Source organism: Macaca fascicularis, chromosome 3 (assembly GCF_037993035.2).
Source record: "Macaca fascicularis isolate 582-1 chromosome 3, T2T-MFA8v1.1".
Lineage (NCBI taxonomy): Eukaryota > Metazoa > Chordata > Mammalia > Primates > Cercopithecidae > Macaca > Macaca fascicularis.
This window is the reverse complement of record NC_088377.1, coordinates 31,646,079-31,668,838: the sequence shown is the minus strand read 5'-3', so window position 1 is coordinate 31,668,838 and position 22,760 is coordinate 31,646,079. Positions and strand designations below refer to the sequence as shown.

General features: G+C 37.4%; 1 long non-coding RNA gene and 1 pseudogene across 5 annotated transcripts in view; one reads left to right on the top strand and one right to left on the bottom strand.

Annotated features, from left to right (window-relative positions):
- LOC107129041 (uncharacterized) overlaps window positions 1–22,760 on the bottom strand; it is a 100,092-nt gene that overhangs the window by 34,398 nt on the left and 42,934 nt on the right. For 3 of the 5 annotated variants that reach the window (XR_010585435.2, XR_006696927.3, XR_006696928.3), the window contains 4 exons: window positions 20,891–21,030; window positions 16,581–16,659; window positions 16,082–16,246; window positions 10,732–13,161 (listed from right to left, as the gene is read on the bottom strand). This is a non-coding gene — a long non-coding RNA (uncharacterized lncRNA). Of the gene's footprint in view, window positions 1–10,731; window positions 13,162–16,081; window positions 16,247–16,580; window positions 16,660–20,890; window positions 21,031–22,760 lie in introns of those variants that run through there. The other 2 variants (XR_012433167.1, XR_012433166.1) reach the window with 2 other exon arrangements.
- On the top strand, window positions 7,478–8,703 carry LOC135970029 (heterogeneous nuclear ribonucleoproteins C1/C2 pseudogene; annotated as a pseudogene).

The following is a 22,760-nucleotide window of genomic DNA, read 5'->3' as shown; positions in this document are numbered from 1 at the left end:
TCTGCCTATATGTCAGTAACATTTTAACTAAGAATCCTACTGCAGACATTTAGCCAAAGTAGCTAACATGCTTGATATTCCACCTCTGCAGGGTTGGTTGGTTAAGCCCAAGGATGCATTTTCTGTCCCCTCCAACAATGACCAAGTGGAAGATCTTAAGAATGGGGCAAGTTTCTCAAACAACCCTGGAAAATAGGAAAGAAAAATCTCCCATGTTCAGGGTGCTTCTGTATAACAGCTGAGCTGCTTCAAGTATCCCAGAGAAAACGTGACTGAACATTGTTCATGCTAATTATCGTTTATCTAAAAACTACAGTTATTGGTTACAGAGTGTTGTTTAGATACTATGGCAACAAATCATTTTTGTGAGCTGATGTGTTGAAGCATATATTGTCCTTCAATATAAGCAATCAACAGCAATGGTGTTTCTTGTTCTACTTCAAATTGTTGGTCTCTGGAAAATCTATAGAACAAAATCTCTTAATATCACAGTACATTATGTGTTTCAGAAATTCTACATGAATTCATTCATGTACATTCATTCTACATGAATGAATAAAACGGCAATCAGTAAATGGAGGAGGTAAATAGACAATGAAGAAATGAAATTGGCTAATTCACAAGCCAGGGAATCTGTGAGGGGTACCAGAGTATGCCACCTCAAAATATGCCTCTTTGGATTATGGATTATTTTGAGCTAAAAGCCATTAAAAACCAGCAACAGGAAAAGCTCTAAAAATAAAGCACGGATTTTCCTTTTATTAGGGAAATCTCCATTTATAGAGGTGTTTCCCTCTCTCATACCAGGAAGAGGAGGACTCTTAACAACTCTTAACTCTTACCAATGGAGAAAGCACCAATTTAAATCTGCAAACAAATCTTAATAAATAACCCTTGTTTGCCATTCTTTTATCTTGTCACCTTCCCATAACTTGCCTCCTTCCACTCCCAACATGAAACCCTTTTTCTTTAGTCTAAGATGGTATATAATCCTAAATTCTAACCACCCCCATAGGTACATCTCTGGGTACTCGCGTGTGTAAGCACAACACATGTGTTAATGATATAGCAGTTAAAAAGAAATTATTTAGACAGATAGTGAGGCTAAAGAAGGTTTTCCTTTAAAAAAAAGAAATGCAGCCCTCAAATCATTTTCTTTTCTAAGAAAGAGCAGCCTGTAAAATCAAGCTGCAGACATACACAAACAAGCTGGAAGCTTACATGGGTGAATGCTAGCAGTTGTGCCAATAGGAAAAGGCTACCTATGGCTAGGCATAATCAAAATGGCGGCTCTCGAACATGTACAGTAAGAAGCAGGCAAGATGGCACTGGCCAAGTGGAAAGCCATTTGCATAATAAGATTCAGGTGGTGCGACCAGCCTTCCCTGCCCCCACCCCTTGCTAAGTAAACGTCACACCTGGTGGAACCAATCGTGGGCCCTATGTAAATCAGACACTGCCTCTTCACGCCTGCCTGTAATATCTGCTGCGGCCGCTGCAGGCTGGCTTTTCCCTTTCAGAAACCTCTCTGTCGCAAGAGAGAGAGCGCTGCTGTCCTCTTTTCTTTCTTCTGCCAGTTAAACTTTCTGCTCCTTAACCTATCCACGTGTGTCCATGTTCTTACTCTTCTTGGTGCAAGATGATGAACCCTGGGTATTTACCCCAGACAAGGATGCCACTTCACTAATAAACTTCTGTTTTTCTTTTGTTAATCTGTTTTTGGACAGTCTAATTTATAGAGCCCCAGCTGAAGAATCTAAGATGGGTAGAAAAAACTATTTTTTCCTCACCTACATCTGTAATTACATTAGTTTGAGGGTAAATATGAAGCAATAAAGACCACTACTTGGTAATCTCCTTTACCTCTGTCATTTGGTTAATTTTAAAACAAAGTTATAGCTGGTTCTCATGATTCAGGTTTCATAAGCATTATGTCTAATACATCTGATTCATGTCTATTGTTTTAGTAATAACATGCCAACCTCATGGAAACCAAAAAGTATCTCGGACAGGTCTCAATCAATTTAGAAAGTTCATTTTGCCAAGGTTAAGGATGCACGCCTGAGAGGCAGGTCTGTGCCTTTCTCCAAAGATAGTTTTGAGGGCTTCAATATTTAAAGGTGAAAGGATGAGTATTTGGGAAAGAGGAAGAAATTTTCAAAAGGTGTCAGTAGACAAACGGTTGCATTCTTTTGAATCTTTGATCAGCCTTTCACTGAATACACAGTTTACACGTGGGTGGTGTGGAGGAATAGATCTTTATGTTGTCGTCTAGCTCACTGAATCAGCATTTTTACATCAGAGGAAGCAATCGGATATGTGTTTGTCTCAAGTGATCAGAGGGATGACTTAGAGTTCTGTCCTTTGTCCTGCACCTGTAAAGATAAGCTGTCTATTTCACTGTCAGAGTAAAACTCAACAGAACCGTTGTAGGGTAAAGATCTTGAAGCCCACAGGGAATTTCCTAGTGGGCAAATTGTGAGGGAGGTATATACTTTATATTTTTGTAGCTATCTTATTTAGGAATAAAATGGGAGGTAAGTTTGCCTGATGCAGTTCCCAGCTTGACCTTTCCCTTTGGCTTAGTGATTTGGGGGTCCCATATTTTCCTTTCACACTCATAATAAAATTGTAATAGTCTCAAAATGTGCAGGACCAAACTGACACATAAAGCTCCTTGAGAAGATACTAGAGTTTAAATGGGTCGGAAGGGCTCTTCCCATTCTAGGAGAAGGATCATGATACTATGATAAAGTCAATAATTTCAGCATCATTTATTTATTTAACAAATAATATTGAGAAGCTGTGGTGGACTTATATCATATCAACTTAGCTAAGGTGTAACCACAGTTTTCAGACTTCCCTTCACTGCATAACTCCAAGTTAAGTATGGGCCACAAATGACATTTGCAAAAACTGAGAAGTGGAAGTGAAACAGCAGCCTTAAAAAAATACAATACAATACAATACAATACAATACAATACAATACAATACAATACAATACAATACAATACAAATACAAATACTTGGAAGATCTGCACAGGTCCACTGGGCACCATTGCAACTCATGTACATTGTGCCCGTCTGCTGGCTTGCCTTGAAGATGTAGGAGCCAAAGGAAAATGACCTCTTTGCACTTTGAAGTTTCACTGAAAATCAACTGACAAAAGGCAAATCAATAGCAGAAAAGGCTTGCACAATTTTATTTTAACATGCATAGCACAGGTGAATCTCAGGAGAATGATTACCCAATAACCCAATGAGGTACAGAAGCTTATATCATTTTTCACAGGGGAGCGGGGAGATGGGGAATGTGGACAATGCTTTTCAGAGGCAGCAAATGATTCTTAAGGAGAAGAAATTGACAGAAATTAACTTGTAAATGATTCTACTTGAATTTGAATGAGCCAGAAAGGCAGGCATTCTCTTGTGAAAAATCCATCCTAGGTGCATTCCTCAGTCTTCTTTTCTGAGAGAGACAGGGGGACTTCAGGGAGAGGAAGAAGGTAGTCTTTTTCATTTTGGAAATAAGATTTCATGGTGAAATAAGAAAATTCCAGAGAATCCCTTCTTGTGCTTGGGAGGAAGCAGCATAGGGGGAAGAAGACAATATTAGAGGGACCTTGATTCTGAGGCAGCTTCTAAGGCCTGTCAGCATGTCAAAGTGCCAATCTTTGCAGTTTTATTTTCCAAGCCCCAAGAATAGCATAGGGCATATCTCAGTCCCAGTTTTTCTGCTCCAATCAGACACCCCCTCAACTCTCTGACAAGCTTCTTCAACTCCCTGATCAGGTGAATATTTAGTTCTATGACAAAGGGCTCAAACTTCGATTGAAGGTCGCCCCTTCAGCATTGAAACTGGAGGTTTGGAAAGACTGACATAGTTCTAATTCACCCGTTGGAGTTCCAGCTCATTCTCGTGGGTTCTAATTTCTTCTTGCTCTTCACCACTTTGCCTTCATCTTTTCTTCCCAGGTGGGTGTCTCCTGATTCAGACTTCAGAATCAGGCGCGAACACAATAGACTCTGTTAGACCATTTAAGCAACTTCCAAAATTACATAAGGCCAACTCCCTATTATACATTTTTTCTTATAAAAGGCAAACCAAAACCAAAACCACATTTTTCTCTCTACTCTCACACTGAACACAGAATGCCTCTGTGATCGAATTCGTGGGGTTTTTTCCCCCTCAACACACCAAGCAATTCTTTAGCAGACACCAGTTGGATGTCCTATAACTCAAATCAATCCCACAGGTTAAGAGTCAGATCCCATAGGTTAAAAGCTCAATCCCACAAAACTGCCCCCCTACCTTAAGATGCCAATTACAAATCCCAGGTTGTGACCTGTAATCCTGACCAATGGTTGTATCAACTGGAATTCCCAAGGTCTGCCTCCCTGTGTTCTATAATTTGCTAAGACAACTCACAGAACGGAGTGAAAGACTTTACTTACATTTACTGGTCTACTTTAAAGGATATTATACAGGATATAAATGAACAGCTAGATTTAAGAGATGGATACAAGTCTGGGGTGGGGGGGTGTCACAATTTTCATCTTTCTCTGGGTTTGCCACCCTCTCAGCACCTCCACATGTTCAATAACCAGGAAGCTCAGTAAATCTCATTGTTCAAGAGTTTTTATAGACTATCATCTCCAGCACCTTCCATCAGGTCAATGGATGGGGTTGAAAGTTCCAACCCCTTAATTCTCTAGTCACTTGGTCTTTCTGATAACTGGCAGCATCTTGAGGCTATCCAAGGGCCCTTTCCTAAATCCCAGTATTAGGATAAATACAGGTATGATCAAAGGAGGTCCATGAATAACAAAAGACACTCTAATTACCTAGGAAATTCCTGTGGTTTTAGAAGCTAGGTGACAGTAACTGGGTACACAGATCAAATACATGTCACTCTTAAGGGCTCTGTTTTGTCAGACTGAACCTTGACTTATTCAATGCCCACCATGTACCTAGCACTGATCATATGGATATAAAATAAAAATTAATTTTATATTCTGATGGTACAGATACAAAAATTAAGCCAATCTAGTGAAGAAGGCTGTGGTAGTTTATTAGGACTGCCATAATAAAATACCACAAACTGGGTGACTTAAACAACAGAAATTTATTTTCTCACAGCTCTGGAGGCTGGAAGTCCAAGCTCGAGGTATCAGCATATTTAGCTTCTCCTGAGACCTCTTTCCTTGGCTTGCAGATGCTTATATTCTTGCTGTGTCCTCACATGGCCTTTCCTCTGTGTCTGTGCATTCCTGGTGTCTTTTCCTCTTTTTATAAGGACACTAGTCCTATTGGATTAGGGACTCACATTTTCTACAGCAGATACACCTGTTGGCAATAACTTAAGCATACCCTGAGAATGACCCTGTGGTCTGAGAAGAAGTGTGTTCAGACTTCTGAATCCCTGGCCCTTCCCTTTGAACACAGGCTGTCCAGTGGATCGAGGTCCTTTGTTTTGGGTTAAATAGTGATTGCTAGATGGATGGTACTGTGTGAAAATACTGTGTAAACTGCCTGCCTTTTACAAATGGTAGCACTTCTCCTGTCCAGCTCACTGCCACTGGACTGTCCCTGTAAGCAAGTTCCCCCAAAGAGCCCTATGTCTTATTCATTGCCTCCAGGTCTCTTCTTCAGCCTCTCAGACACAGCACCATCCTTATTGGAGTAAATAGGGGTTCAGGATGACACTTTTATGACCTCATTTAATCTTTATTACCTCTTTAAGGAACCTATCTCCATTATAGTCACATTTGAGGGTTAGGGCATCAACGTATGAATTTGAGCTGGACACGATTATTTCCATGACAAAGGCAAGTAAATAGGAAAGTATAATTGCACCTGAAACATGCTAGATGCAATTATGAAATATCATGGAAATCCATACAAAAGAAATATAACACAGTTCTGGAAATGTAAATTCAGAGATAGAGTGATTATATAATGTATTATTCAAATAGGGACCCTTGTAAGAATGAAAAGGTATATTAAAAATAATTTAAAGGCACTAATTATTTTTCAGCAGGCATAATCTAGAACTTTCCCAGGAAAAGTCGGAGACATATGCACCCGGTTCAAAGGAGACCTAATGGAAGAAATACCATCTAAACCGAGACATAAAGGAGGAAGGGAAGTTGAGAAAAAGGTGAGAAAGAAGGGAATGTACTCCAGGTGACAAGGCAGAAAGAACATAGTCAGCAGAAAACAATAAGCTGGAGAAACAGTGTGCCATGTTTGGAGAACTGAAAGAGATTTCACATGGCTGAAATTTTGGGAGCAGAAGGTGTCAGGCAAGAAGCAAAGTTAAGCAGGATTTAGAGGATAACAGAATTCCTTAAAGAATTTGGACGTGGTCTGTAGCAGGTGTGGGCTATCAGAGTTTCAGTCATGGAAGCAGCATTGTTTGATTCACATTTTTGAAAGATCTCTCAGATTCCATCAAGACAGCAGACTCCATCAATTCCTGACTCTTACCAAATACCTCTTTTCCCCCAGGGATGAAGACCATCATCTGAAAGACCAAATAAATAACAGCCTTGGGAAACAATAAGGAATTCAGAAATGGAAGATTTGCATAAAAATAGAAATTAAACAGAATCAGATGGACAAAGAAGTCACAGGCCAACGTATGAACAAGAGAGAAAAAGATGTAAGAGAGAACCAAGGGTATCCCAACCTTATGCAGAAGAGATACGGGGCAAACATCAGTGCAGAACACTGAGGAAATCTATTTAGAGCAGCTGAGCAGGTCGGCCTCTACTCCTAACCTCCTCACTCCCAGATCTGAGGGGACTAACAAGTCAACTTCCATGGGCTGTCATTAAAGATGGGCAATTTGAGTGTCAATAATGATAACTACAATAGATTGAAGTGCATCACATAAGCTTCAGTCTATAATGATACTCTGATAACACAGATTAGCTGCCACCAAAGAATACCAATAAATTGTTTTAAAACTGTTAAATAAAGGGAAAGATTGAAGCATTTATCTTGCTTTTTCTATATGAACTGCACCAAAGGGTAAACAGTACTAGATGGGATGCTTCTCTTTATAGAAATACTTCAGCTAATAAATGAGGAAGGAATAATTTAATTAGTGCATAACCATTTTGCAATTATAAATGAGGTAATGGAGTAGGTATTGATCAGCAATAGCTGCTAAAGCCACAAAAGAAAACCCAATAGACATTATGTGCCTCTGAACAGGAGAACACAATGTTAGTTATGAATTAATTTTGCTAAAAGAAAAAGTTAAACCTGAATCTAATTAAACATCTAATCAAACCTTCAGATCAATTACAGGAAATTTAGAATGATACAGGTTACGATTTTGTGAAGAGACTGAAGACTGAGCGGTTGTGGCCGCGCTGCCGACCTCGACCAGCAGTCGGTTTCTCCACGCCGAATCCGGGAGTAGGAGACTCAGAATCGAATCTCTTCTCCCTCCTCTCTCCTGTGAGATTTTTTTGATCTTCAGCTACATTTTCAGCTTTGTGAGAAACCTTATCATCAAACACAATGGCCAGCAACGTTACCAACAAGACAGATCCTCGCTCCATGAACTCCCATGTGTTCATTGGGAATCTCAACACTCTTGTGGTCAAGAAATCTGATGTGGAGGCAATCTTTTCGAAGTATGGCAAAATTGTGGGCTGCTCTGTTCATAAGGGCTTTGCCTTCGTTCAATATGTTAATGAGAGAAAAGCCCGGGCTGCTGTAGCAGGAGAGGATGGCAGAATGATTGCTGGCCAGGTTTTAGATATTAACCTGGCTGCAGAGCCAAAAGTGAACCGAGGAAAAGCAGGTGTGAAACGATCTGCAGCGGAGATGTACGGCTCCTCTTTTGACTTGGACTATGACTTTCAACGGGACTATTATGATAGGATGTACAGTTACCCAGCACGTGTACCTCCTCCTCCTCCTATTGCTCGGGCTGTAGTGCCCTCGAAACGTCAGCGTGTATCAGGAAACACCTCACGAAGGGGCAAAAGTGGCTTCAATTCTAAGAGTGGACAGCGGGGATCTTCCAAGTCTGGAAAGTTGAAAGGAGATGACCTTCAGGCCATTAAGAAGGAGTTGACCCAGATAAAACAAAAAGTGGATTCTCTCCTGGAAAACCTGGAAAAAATTGAAAAGGAACAGAGCAAACAAGCAGTAGAGATGAAGAACGATAAGTCAGAAGAGGAGCAGAGCAGCAGCTCCGTGAAGAAAGATGAGACTAATGTGAAGATGGAGTCTGAGGAGGGTGCAGATGACTCTGCTGAGGAGGGGGACCTACTGGATGATGATGATAACGAAGATCGGGGGGATGACCAGCTGGAGTTGATCAAGGATGATGAAAAAGAGGCTGAGGAAGGAGAGGATGACAGAGACAGCGCCAATGGCGAGGATGACTCTTAAGCACATAGTGGGGTTTAGAAATCTTATCCCATTATTTCTTTACCTAGGCGCTTGTCTAAGATCAAATTTTTCACCAGATCCTCTCCCCTAGTATCTTCAGCACATGCTCACTGTTCTCCCCATCCTTGTCCTTCCCATGTTCATTAATTCATATTGCCCCGCGCCTAGTCCCATTTTCACTTCCTTTGACGCTCCTAGTAGTTTTGTTAAGTCTTACCCTGTAATTTTTGCTTTTAATTTTGATACCTCTTTATGACTTAACAATAAAAAGGATGTATGGTTTTTATCAACTGTCTCCAAAATAATCTCTTGTTATGCAGGGAGTACAGTTCTTTTCATTCATACATAAGTTCAGTAGTTGCTTCCCTAACTGCAAAGGCAATCTCATTTAGTTGAGTAGCTCCTGAAAGCAGCTTTGAGTTAGAAGTATGTGTGTTACACCCCCACATTAGTGTGCTGTGTGGGGCAGTTCAACACAAATGTAACAATGTATTTTTGTGAATGAGAGTTGGCATGTCAAATGCATCCTCTAGAAAAATAATTAGTGTTATAGTCTTAAGATTTGTTTTCTAAAGTTGATACTGTGGGTTATTTTTGTGAACAGCCTGATGTTTGGGACCTTTTTTCCTCAAAATAAACAAGTCCTTATTAAACCAGGAATTTGGAGGAAAAAAAAATAGAATGATACAGGTTACAATCAGAAAATCAACAGGACAAATCACCTACTTTTCTTAACAAACAAATTACAAAAATAAAATGAAAAAAAGAAATAGAGACAGACTACAGATTAGAAGAGTAATCAGAGACATGCCTATCAATCACAATGTGTGGACCTTATTTATACCTTGATTTAAAGAAATCAACTGTACACCAAAATTGTGATATTTACGTCACAATTGCACACCTAAATACTGACTCAATATATGATGACTGAATAGTTTGAGTTAGGAATAAATGAGGAGAGGAGGCAGTTGCATACATCAATCCAAAGTTCTTGACAGACATCTGGACTGGGGAAATATATGTGGAAGTCAGAATCAACTATGAATTCTTGCTGAACACACACGAGCTGATGAGCTACAAAGCTGTGTTTAAAGCTGGGGTTATCAACCTCTGCACTACTGAGGTTTGGGGCCAGCCAATTCTGCGCTGTGTATTGTAAAATGTTTAGGTATATCCATAGCTTCTACACAACTAGATGTCAGTAGCATTCCCACATGCAGTTGTCATAACCAAAAATGTCTACAGATATTACCCAATGTCCTCTGGGGGATAGTGGGGGCAAAAGTGACCCCAGTTGAGAACCAGCGGTATGGAGTAAAAAGAGAAGAGGGCGGAGAATGAAGCCTCAAGGAATCATACAGACCCATCATTCAGTTACAATTCCATGGCTAACTGTGACCATGTCTCCAGACCCCAGTAGTCTCATCTGAGAAATGGACATGACATAATCTAATTCACGAAATGGGTGTGGCAATTATTTAATACTGAAAACACTTCTTAAAGTGAGAGCATATTCAAAGTGCCTGCCTTTGTAAGTGTCCATTACTATGGGCCTCTTATCTCTTCCCTTCTCCCTCAAAGCTCTTAGTCCAGTTTAGCTCCACCAAACTCCAGAGCAACATTTCTCCTCTTATCTCTCTCTTAGGAAACCTGGATCTTTGACTTTGCAGCTACAACGCGGAAGCAGTCCTGCTTCCTTGAAGCTGTTTAACGATTCCCAAGTTTCACCCACTTCCCAACCCTCCAGATGAAGGTACTTTGCATAAGTAAACTAGCAAACAATCTCAAAAGCAAAGACAAGATGTTGTTCTTCCTGAAATTCAGTATCAGAGTCCACTCTTACACCTTCCCGAGAGCTTTCTCAGTATGATTAAAAAACACGTCCTCACTGGAACTTCTTGGATGAAAAGGTAGACAAAAATGTATATTCTCAGTGAATTGGAAAGATTTTGCCAGGGGAAAGTTACTCTGTTGTAAAAGAGGTTCCCTTTCTTACTTAGGCTTTGAGAAAGGGGCCTGAAGTTTGTGCTTTACCTCTGTTTACTTAACATGATTTCCTTTCAGCAGTTATAACTTCCTTATTAAGAGTTTTACTGAGATATAGTTCTTACACCATACAATTCTATTATTTAAAGTGTGTAATGCAAGGATTCACAGTATATTCACAATGGTGTACACCATTACTGTAGCTAATTTTAGAACATTTTCATCACCGTCAAAGAAACCCTGTTTAGCCATCATTTTCCTACCACTTTATCCCCCCAATCCAGAGTACCAACAGATCCACTTTCTGTGCCTGTAGATTTGCCTATTCTGGATATTTCTTTTTTTTTTTTTTTTTTTTTTTTTTTTTTTTTTTTTTTTTTGAGATGGAGTCTGGCTCTGTCGCTCAGGCTGGAGTGCGGTGGCCGGATCTCAGCTCACTGCAAGCCCCACCTCCCGGGTTCACGCCATTCTCCTGCCTCAGCCTCCCGAGTAGCTGGGTGGATATTTCTTATAAATGGAATCATAATATGTGGTCTTTGGTGTCTGGCTTCTTTCACTTATGAAAATATGAAAAGCATAAAGTCTTCAAGGAGCTTCTCTGTTGTAGTATGTATCAGAATTTCATTCCCTTCTATGGCCAAATAACATTCCATTATATGGATATATCATATTTTGTTTACCCTCAGCCAACAACTAGTAAGAAAATGAGGACCTTAGTCATACAAGTTCAAGAAAATGAATCCTGCCAATAACCTGAGAGAGCCGGGAAACAGATTTCCCTAACTGAGCCTCCAGATGAAGATGCAACCAGCAGACACCTTGATTGCAACCAGGAGACACTGATCAGAGAACCCAACCAAAGCATGCCAGATTTCTGATAATAAATTAATATTGTTGCAAGCCACTGTTAGTGGCTATTTTCTATCCAACATAGAAAACTAATACAACTAATACAGTGGCAAATGCCATTGTGTGTGTGTGTGTGTGTGTGTGTGTGTGTGTGTGTGTGTGTGTGCATGCATAGCTTTGTGTGCCCTAAGAGAACTTGGTGGCTTTGAAACACGGGCAGGACCTAACATGTATTCTTGCTGTTATTCTATATGCCTTTTGCATACCTATCATTGACTTATGTTTTATATCTAAATAGCTCTTTTACTACCCATCTTTCATACACATCTTCTATAATTAAATAAATTGTTAAGATTCTCATCTTGATGATAATGCAATAACCTACACAAGAGATTTGCTTGTTAATTTGTTTTGTCCTGAGAGGTAGAGTTCTAAACCCTTAAACCTTGCAAATGCTTTTCTGTTTTGAGTCCCAAGTTGCACTTATAAACAGAATGAGAGATAGAAGAAGACAGAGATTAGATACAAAGAGATTTAAAGTTCCTAGGGGAGTGGTAAACCTAAAAGAAAACCTGCAGTTTGTCTGTGTAACCTGCAGACCATTTAAATGTGGCTGTTATTGTTTAGTTAGCACAGTATTATATAAGGGCCTAAAAAAATTTTATTCTGGTGATTTCAGAGTATAGTGTGGTATATATCTGTGTCATCAGATTGCAGTCTGAATAAAATACAGTGCAAGATAAACTCCAATCACTTTTTTTCATTGTGGTATTAGCTCCAAAGCTCCCCCATTTTACCCAAAGACAGATGGACAACAAATGGTGTTCTGTTACTGGTACAGAGCTCAAACTGAATGGGATTTATCAGGATTTTATATCTAATCTCTCTTCTTAAGGGCTCTGGCTGTTAGCTTTGACGAAGAGAATGGAAACCAGATGTTTAGATACCGGAAGCAGAGTTCCTAGGTTAAAAACAAAGTTTAAAAATGCCTTTTATTTTTATGTATTTGCATATGTCATTCTAAGTATGAATATTTCTCACTGATATTAGTGGATTTGATTATGGATTAATCTAAATAGCCAACCACTCCCCAAATAAAACCAAACTGTGTTAACTACATCTTTAGCAATAAGCATGTCTGTCCTTGTTATTACAGAAAATAAAGCCAGCACTGAAATTTCTAAATAATACTGATTTTAAAAAATGTATTCAAGAAGTAGAACATTTTTATTTAAAAATTCCAGTAAAATGCATTCCCTCCTGGCATGGAACATCCTGCTCATGAAAGCACTTGCAAAGCCTCCAGCTGTTCCTGCTTATTTTCCCCCCATCAGCTCCACACTGTCATCTTAAAAAGGCACAATAGGACTTTCTCAAATAATCACAATGCATGATGAAATTACTTCTCCAGATCTAAGAACTCCAGCAAAGAATTTGTAGGGGATTACTATCTCATTTTCAAAATGTGCCTCATTCGGATGTAGCTACAACCACCCTACAGTTAGAGCGATAATGTTTTTCTTGCCACACTTCAGGGGGTCTCCAGTTATGTTAACAAACGTCATAAAACATTAAAAGAAAAAAAATTAATGTATACTTGTTCTCATAAGCAAAAGACTAAAATGTATGCTATTATCCTCAGGAGTAGGAAGGAGAAAGAGTTCCTAAAATCAAAAATTGAATAATAAGATCATAATTGCAAAGAGTTGGCTATTCTAGATTAGGGAAGTGACTCGATGTCCTAGTTCATTTCCTGCTGCTATAACAGAATATCACAGATTGGATAATTTATAAAGAACCAAAGTGTATTTGGCTTGTGGTTCTGGAGGCTAGGAAGTCCAAGAGCACGGCACCAGAATCTGGTGAGGGGCGTCCCATGGCAGAAGGCATCACCTGCGGTGTGAATCTGCAAGACAGAGGGAAATAGAGCAAAATTGATTCTATTATCATGAGCTCACTCCCGAGGCAGCAACATTAATCTATTCATGAGGGCAGAGTACCCTCTGACCTAATCACCTCTTAAAGACCCCACCTCTTAATACTGTTACAACGGCAGTTACGTTTTGAACGCATGAACTTTTGAAGGACACATTTACATCATAGCACTCCCAAACCTAGCTGATCGTAAAAATTGCTTGGAAAGAGGTTTAAAACTCATATTTTAAGGACCCTCAACATACCTTCTAAATTGGAACTCTTGAGAGTCACCTCACCATTCGCAAAACAGTTTCCAGGTATTTCAGATGCAACTCATCTGTCACCAGAGTTTGGGAACCACAAAACTGAGGGATGTTTAAATATTTCCAATAGTTTGTTAAAGTGTTAATTGTCATGTCATACCTGATAATAATAATCTACTCACACATTTAAAACACAGACTTTGTTCTGAATACTTGCATTTCACTTCTAACTCTCCAAAATCCCCAATGAAATGACCAAAGGAATTCAAAACCTGTGGGAAAATTGCATCAGCTCTGAAAACCATAGAAGGAAACAAAAAACTGTTATGAAAAAGTAAAGCAATTCCTGCAGAATATGTTGTAAGCAAGAAAACTGAGAAAATTGCTGACCAAGTCACAATTCCCACACTGACTCGAAGTTGATAGCAGCAGGGCATTCGGACGAAGTAGCAGGTACTGGAGGGAAATTGCAAATCTGGAGCTGACAGGGATGGGATTACTCTGCATAATTTTTCCCCAGTTTACTATTGAATCACACAGCAAGCCAAACAGAATAGGGGCAATGCTACATCTGGTCTCAAAAGACAGTCAGAGAACAGGCACATTATTCCAGCAGTAAGAGAGTGAATTGAATCTCTTCGGCATAGGAACAAGACTTCTTGATGTTGCTGTCCAGACCCTCACCCAGCCTTAATTTATATCCTATTCTTCAGAGGTCACCATCTTATAATTTTTCAATGTAAAACTACAATAACGTTAACTCTTCCTTCCTTTTCCTTTTTAATTTCCTTCATTCTTTTTTCTTCCTTCCTTCCTTCCTTTTGTATTTACTTTCTACCTGTTTCTTTATTCCTTCTCTTCCCTCCTCTTTATTCCTGCTTTATTTTTTATTTTGTCCCAAACTACATCTGTTTAAAAGAAGTCACGTAAATCTCCAAATATGGGCAAACCTAGAATGTCCTCCATCATTCTACTTACCCAATCACTCCTTCATTCCCTATCCCATCCATGTGTTATTTGCAAGAAGCAAAGAGAAAATTCTAAAGGGAGTCTATAGTTAGAAGGCAGTCAAGCTGAGAAGGCAGACAAAATATTTCCTAAGAATGGTTTTATTAATAAAAGCTAGGAAAAATCATAGAAAATATCCAATGTGTACTTTCAAGAAGATTCAAGAGAACATTGTGTGTATGAACTAAACCCAATAAGTCATTAAAAAGGTAGAACCTGAGAGCAGAAAAAGTTGCTTTGAGATGAAAAATATGACCATGAAATTTCTAATGTAATGGAACTTATGAATACAAGAGGAGATTCTGTAGAATTTGAATCAACGGATTAGAAAAACAAGCTTAAAAACTTCTTCCAGAACTCCAAAAAACTGTAAAAAATGCTGCCAGAGAAGTAAAAATTTAGAAGAAAGATCCAGGAGATCTCAAATAAGTTTTATAGGAAGTCTAGAAGGACACGGGAACAGAAAACCGAATACCACATATTTTCACATATAAGTGGAAGCTGATTGAGGGGAACACATGGACACATGGCAGGGAACAACACACACTGGGCACCTGTGGGGTTGTGGGGCAGAGAGCATCAGGAAGAATAGCTAATGGATGCTGGGCTTAATACCTGGGTGATGGGATGATCTGTGCAGTAAACCACCAGGACACACGTTTTCCTATGTAACAAACCTGCACATCCTGCACATATACCCCTGGACTTAAAATAAAAGTTGAAAAAGATAGAGGTCTAGAAGGAAAGAACTTGGCAGATAGAGCAGCAAAAAAAAAAAAAAAAAAAAAAAAAAAAAAAAAAAAAAAAAGAGGAAGAAGCAATAGAAAATTTAGCAGAGCTGAAGAAAGTCATTTGACTACAAGTGTAGAGGACATGTTTAATGTCAGGTAAACTTAATTAAAGCAGACTTAAGCCTGATATATCTTGATGAAATATTTCATTTCAGCACTAAAAACAGAATCCTACAAGCTTTAGCACGGGGGTGCCAGCAGGGAAGGGCGAGGGCAAGTGACTTACAAAAGCAATCCTCAAGTTGGCATCAAGTTTTTCACAATACTGAATGCCAAAGAATCATGGAGAGTTGCCTTCAGAGTCTAAGAAAATCAATTTAAAAACCAGAATTCCATATCTAATTGGGCTGACATATATACAAAAGGAAAGAAAAGACAAACTATAATAACTATGTCCCCTTCCAAAAAATTACAAAAAGAAGGGAACAGCTGACAGAGACAAAAGCAATATCAGAAATCTAAGAAGAGAGAAGACAGTAGTATAATAACAGGCAGTGTTTACCCAGTGGTTACTACGGGCGAAGCACTGTTCCAAATACTTTAATTTAGTAACCCGCTCAAACCTCACAATAACCCTATGAAATAGAGTCTGTTGCTATACCCATTGCAGAGGAAAATACGATTCTAGAGAAATCAAGGAACTTGTTCACAGTTATAGAGCTAGCAAAATGGTGTAGCCAGGAGTTAAGCCCAGAGAGTCTGAGTACCACATCTGAGTGCTTAACCACTAGGCTACCCAGCTCCTCGAAAGGAAAATGAAAGGAGATCAAAAACAGAAAATGTGAAGGAGGAAGCTCCAAAATAATTATTAAAAATGAATCAATAGCAAAAGTATTGAAATACATACCTTTTATGAAAACAAATGACTCTCCAAGCCTTAAAAAAGAAGAAAATCCTGCCATTTGCAACAACCTGGATGAGCCTGGAGGACATTACGCTAAGTGAAATAAGCCAGGCACAGAAAAACAAATGCTGCATGATCTCACATATGTGGACTCCAAGAAAGTCAAACCTAGAGAAAGAGAGAGTGGAAGGGTGGTTACCAGGGCCTGGGAGATGGGGAGAAAGGAAAGATACTTGTTAAAGAGTATAATCTTTCAATTATAACATTAAGAACTTCTGAAGATCTAATGTAGATTGTGGTGACTATAGTTCATAATCATGTATTATAAACTTAAAATTTGCCAAGAGAGTAGATTTTAAGTGTTCCCACCCCCAAGAAAGGTACTTATGTGAATTGATATGTTAATTAACTTGATTTTGAGAATCCTTTCACAATGCATGTGTATATCAAATCTTCACATTATACACCTTAAGTATATGCAATTTTTATTTGTAAATCATACCTCAATAAAGCTGGAAAATTCTTTGAAAAAAGAATTATATGACTCTTCAGCAGTGTAAAGAACTTAAATCACAGAAAGGCTGGAAATAAAGAGACAAGTAAATATACGCCAGGGAAATGCAAATTTCAAAACACACGTGTCAATCTCAGAAAAGGTAAACTTCAAATTAAACATAAACAGGACAGACAGAACTATTTTCTGTTCATAAAAAGGAAAATCCAGAACGAATTTGTAAAACATAAAAACTTTGTATGTGCTATGTACCATGGCACTTCAAAAAAACAGCAAAATCCAATGAAACAATAAAAACTTACATTGTAGTCATGGCAAAAAGCATTTAATGTTTTCTCAGTCTTTGGCCAATCAACACAAAAGTTCAGTATATAAAATAATTGACTATTACAAATCGTACCGTGGTATCCAAATGGGATGAGTTTCAGGACCATCTTGGATACTAAAATTCATGTATGCTCAACTTCCTTATATAAAATGGTGTAGTATTTGAATGTAACTTATGCATATCCTCCTACTTTCTTTTTTTTTAAATTATACTTTAAGTTCTAGGGTACATGTGCACAACGTGCAGGTTTGTTACATATGTATACATGTGCCATGTTGGTTGCTGCACCCATTAACTCGTCATTTACATTAGGTATATCTCCTAATGCTATCCCTGCCCCCTCCCCCCTCCCTCCACCCCACAACAGGCCCCGCTGTGTGATGTTCCCCTTCCTGTGTCCAAGTGTTCTCATCGTTCACTTCCCACCTATGAGTGAGAACATGTGGTGTTTGGTTTTCTGTTCTTGCGATAGTTTGCTGAGAATGATGGTTTCCAACTGCATCCATGTCCCTACAAGGAAATGAACTCATCCTTTTTTATGACTGCATAGTATTCCATGGTGTATATATGTCACATTTTCTTAATCCAGTCTGTCATTGATGGACATTTGGGTTGGTTCCAAGTCTTTGCTATTGTGAATACTGCCGCAACAAACGTACGTGTGCATGTGTCTTTATAGCATCATGATTTATAATCCTTTGGGTTTATACCCAGTAATGGAATGGCTGCATCAAACGATATTTCTAGTTCTAGATCCTTGAGGAATCACCACACTGTTTTCCACAATGGTTGAACTAGTTTACAGTCCCACCAAAAGTATAAAAGTGTTCCTATTTCTCCACATCCTCTCCAGCACATGTTGTTTCCTGACTTTTTAATGATTGCCATTCTAACTGGTGTGAGATGGTATTTCATTGCTCCCACATTCTTTAAATCATCTCTATATTACTTACAATACCTAATACAATGTAAATGCTATGTAAATTATTATTGTGCTATATTTTCTATATGAATTTTTTTTTTAATTTTCATCTGCAGTTGATTGAATCCAAGGATGCAAAATCCATGAACACAGAGGTCTAACTGCATATTTAGTATGTTAATTTTATGGATATGAAAATAATAATATAACAATGTAGAGATACATGTAAAACAGAGTTGTGATCAAGAACGTTGGCTACAGAGCTGTATAACTTGAATTTCAAACTTATTTCCTCCTCTTAACTAGTTCAGTCCTTAGATAATACACCTACCATCTTGCTGCCTCAGTTTCCTTCTATCCTCCCTTATAAAATGGATGACATCATTGAAATGATGATTAAATAAGTTTATACATATAGTACTAAAATTAGTGTCCAGCCCATAATAAATAGTTAATATGAGCTGCTATAATAACTAATGATGCGCTTATATATATACATATATGGAATTCTGAGTTTTACCACTAGAGAATATTCTTTCTTTCCAAATATCTTAGGGATATTTTACCAAAATCAGTAATGTAATATGCCACAGGAAAGCACAATAAATTATTTTATGTGGAAATTATATGGACCACATATCTAAATACACTAAAACTCTAATAATAATAGTAAACAAAAAATCATACAACAAAGAAATTTTAAAACACCCTCCTAAGAAACTTTTGGGTAACAAGAGAAATCAAAACTGTGCTTTAAATTATCTAGCTAATTCTATATTGTATTCTAGATTCTGGAATGTAACCAATTAAGTGTCTATCTATCAAACCTAGGTGATTATTATATTAATACAATCGAAGGTTTACCATACAACAAAGGAGATAACATCTTTGCAACTTTAGAACAAGAATTTTTAAACAAGAAATAAAACACACCTCTTCAAAGAAAAACAGTGATCCACCGGACAATTTTTAAATTATAAAACTATGTTAATCAAGGACTCCATTGAGAAAGTGAAAAAACAGCTCCCATAGAGAAAGAAGATACTCATAATGTACATGTGTAACAAAGACTTCAGATCCAGAAAAAAAGAACACTTAAAAATCAATAGGAAAATACAAAATAAAAATAGACAAAAAACTTGAACAGTTACTTCACAAAAGAAGTATCTAAATGGCCAACAAAATATGAAAAAATAACTTCGCATATCATCAGAAAAATGCAAATTAAAACCACAAAGTGAGACCATTGCATACCCACCAAAATGGCCAAAATTAAAAAGAACAATCAATACTAAATTTTGTCACGGATATGGAGTAACCAAGTATCCCATATCTTGCTAGTAGAAATGAAATTAGTACAACCAACTTGGAAAACTGGTCAAAACTATTAATGTTGAAAATACATATTCCAAGTATATCCCCACCAGACATGCATCCATATGTTCACCAAAAGACATCTACTAGAAAGTTCATAGCAGCAATATTTATAATACTCTATAATTAGAAATGACCCATCAAGAGTAGAATGGATAAACAAATGGTGATGTATTCACAGAATAAAATAATATATAGCAATAAGAATGAATACATTATAATTATACATAACAATATGGCAGAAGCTCACAAATAATACTGAGCCAAAGAAGCCAGATGCAAAAACTGCAAACTATGATTTCACTTACGCAAAGAACAGAAAAGGCAAAATTAATCTATGCTACTGAAAGTTAAGGTATTAGTTACCTTTGGGAGGATTGTGACTAGAAAGAAGGGCTCTGGGAAGCTAGTACATTCTATTTCTTGATCTAGGTACAGATTACACAGGTTTATTCCATTGGTGATGGTTGTATAAGTGTGTTCAGTTGGTAAAAATTCATTGAGCTTTATGACTATGGTGTTTGCACTTTTCTCTTTTATATTAATTATCTTTCAATAAAATGTTTTAAAAATCTATGGGAACAGATTTAAAAGTATACTAATAGGAAAATACGGAGCACTTTGTGCTTAACAAAAGAATGTCACTCAAGAAGGTGTAAAAAGTAATACATATATATATTCTAAATGTAGAAGCAGAAAAGGGAAGTTCATAGAGATTAAGAACTACTTTAAAATAATGATAAAATATTAAATTTTATCATTAACATTTAATATTAAAAATATTAAAATGCAAAACTGATAAATAAATTCAAGCACCAGTTCTTTGAAAAGACCATAGGCAAACCTCAGAAAATGTTAAATGCAAAAAAACAAACAAAAAAAAGAGGTAAAACCTAAGCTTGAAAAATGATGAAGGGGATGGGATATTATCAGAGATCAAAAATTCTCAACTTTAGCAACACTGACATTTGGGGCCAGATAATTCTTTGTTATAAGGGGCTGTCCTGTGCATTGTAACAGTAGCCCTAGATTCTACCAACTAGATGGCAATAGCACATTCCCACTTCCATCTGTAAAATCTGAACGTATCTCCATACATTTACAAATGTCGGGGAAGGCAAAATCACCTCCAGTTGAGAAGTAGTGCGATGTGCTGTACTATTAACTTCTTACATCTGAATAAAAAAGCAATGTTTAAGGAAATATACATTATAAAAAATGGTGGAAATGTGGTAGAGAAGCTCAATAAAACAATAACCAAAAAATTAAAATTTTTATTAAAGATTCATTACCCCAGAAAGGCAAATTCTGAATTTCCTATGTTGTTACATTGATTTGTGTGTATATTCATGCCCTGCTACCACACCCATTTAATCACTGTGACAGAGAATACCTTTCCAACTTCTAAGAACTAGTTCATTCATCTCCTACTTAGAATGTTATTGAGAGAAGCTATACAACAGAAATATAAATGAATACTCCATATAAGTAATAGAAATTTTAAAAATTTGATTTAATAGATAATTATAATTATATATTAATTGTAATAATAAAATTTTATAAAAGTTCATGTATCTAAAATAATATTCCAATGTACACTCAATACAAAAGTACAATATTTGAGCACCTTTTTCATGCTAAGTATTGGAAATTTGGTGTGTATGATATACTTACAGAACATCTCCATTCAGACTAGTTATAGTCCAGGTCTCAATAGCTATGTGAGTATTGGACAGCACACTTATAGAGTATATTTAAAGATGGAAATTTCCTGGATTCATTTTCTCATTTCCTGAAGACAGTAGAAACGTGATCTTTAAAAAGAATTTTTAAAAAATCAAAGATAATTGGCATTTCAGAACTCAGAAACAAAATCTTTAAACAAAATGTTAGCAAAACAATTATTGCCTTAAAATGATAATATGTCATTCATGATCAAGTATGGTTACTCTGAGAATGCAAGGTATAATTTGTATTGAACCTATTAATATTATTTATCCTTTACTATATAAGGGAGAAAATGTATGAGCAGTTTAACACCAGAAATGTATTTAGCTAATTAAATTTCATTTATATTCCTGATTTTATCTTTTTTTTTTTTTTTTTTCTGAGACAGAGTCTTGCTCTGTCACCCAGGCTGGAGTGCAGTGGTGTGATCTCAGCTCACAACAACCTCCACCTCCTGGATTAGGTGATTGTCATGCCTCAGTCTCCCAAGTAACTGGGACTACTGGTGCATGCCACCATACCTGGCTAATTTTTATATTTTTAGTAGAGATCATGTAGGCCAGGCTGGTCTCTAACTCCTGACTTCAAGTGATCCCCCCGACTCAGCCTCCCAAAGTGCGATTACAGGCATGAACCACCATGCCAGGTCATCCCACCATGCCCTGCTGTCTATATTCCCGATTTTAAAAGGAAAAAAAAAAATTAGCTTCTTGTATGTTGTAGACCATATATTAAAGTTCAAAAGCTGATATCAAAGGTAAAAGTAAAAAGTCTTATTTTTAATAAAATTGAGAATTATCTAAGAATAGGAATACCCTAATTCTTAAAGATGCACTGCTTAAAATCAGCTCTCTCCAAATTAATTTATAAATATCTTATAAGTCCAATTAGTATCAAAGTTATTAAAAACATTACCTGTAAGAAATAAATTTTTTAAATGGCCAAGAGATTTTTGGAAATAAAGTGTGCTTTGTGACTTACTAGGTGTTAAAATAAGTAAGAAAAAAGTAATTAAAATAGAGAGGAACAAATGCAGTTCAATGACACAATGTAAAGTCCAGAAGGAACTCAGATATTTATAGAAATGTAATATACAGAGACAGTTACTTTTCAATTCCAGTAAAGATAGATTCTTCAATACATGTTTGAAAGTTTGGCTACAGTGAATGTTTGTTGGAATACTATTCATTGGTGAAAAATAGGAAATCAACTAAAATTTTTGTGATGGTTAATACTGAGTGTCAACTTGATTGGATTGAAGGATGCACAACACTGATCCTGGGTGTGTCTGTGAGGGTGCTGCCAAAGGAGATTAACATTTGAGTCAGTGGGCTGGGAAAGGCAGACCCACCCTTAATCTGGGTGGGCACCATCTAATCAGCTACCAGCACAGCCATAATATAAAGCAGGCAGAAAAGTGTGAAAAGGCTAGACTGGCCTAACCTCCCAGCCTACATCTTTCTCCCATGCTGGATGCTTCCTGCCCTCAAATGTCAGACTCCAAGTTCTTCAGCTTTGGGACTCTGACCGGCTCTCCTTGCTCTTCAACTTGCAGACGGCCTATTGTGGGACCTTGTGATTTTGTGGGTTAATACTCCTTAATAAACTCCTTTTTGTATGTATGTATATCTATCCTATTAGTTCTGTTCTTCTAGAGAACCCTGACTAATACAGATTTTGGAACCAGGAGTGGTTCTAGAGGAACAGAATATTAAGGAAGGAGTTCTTTCATTGGTTTTGGGGTTTCTGGAATTGTCTGCTTAATATGATTAGACCCCAAAATGCTAAAATCTCTACTTCTAATAGTATGGAGAAA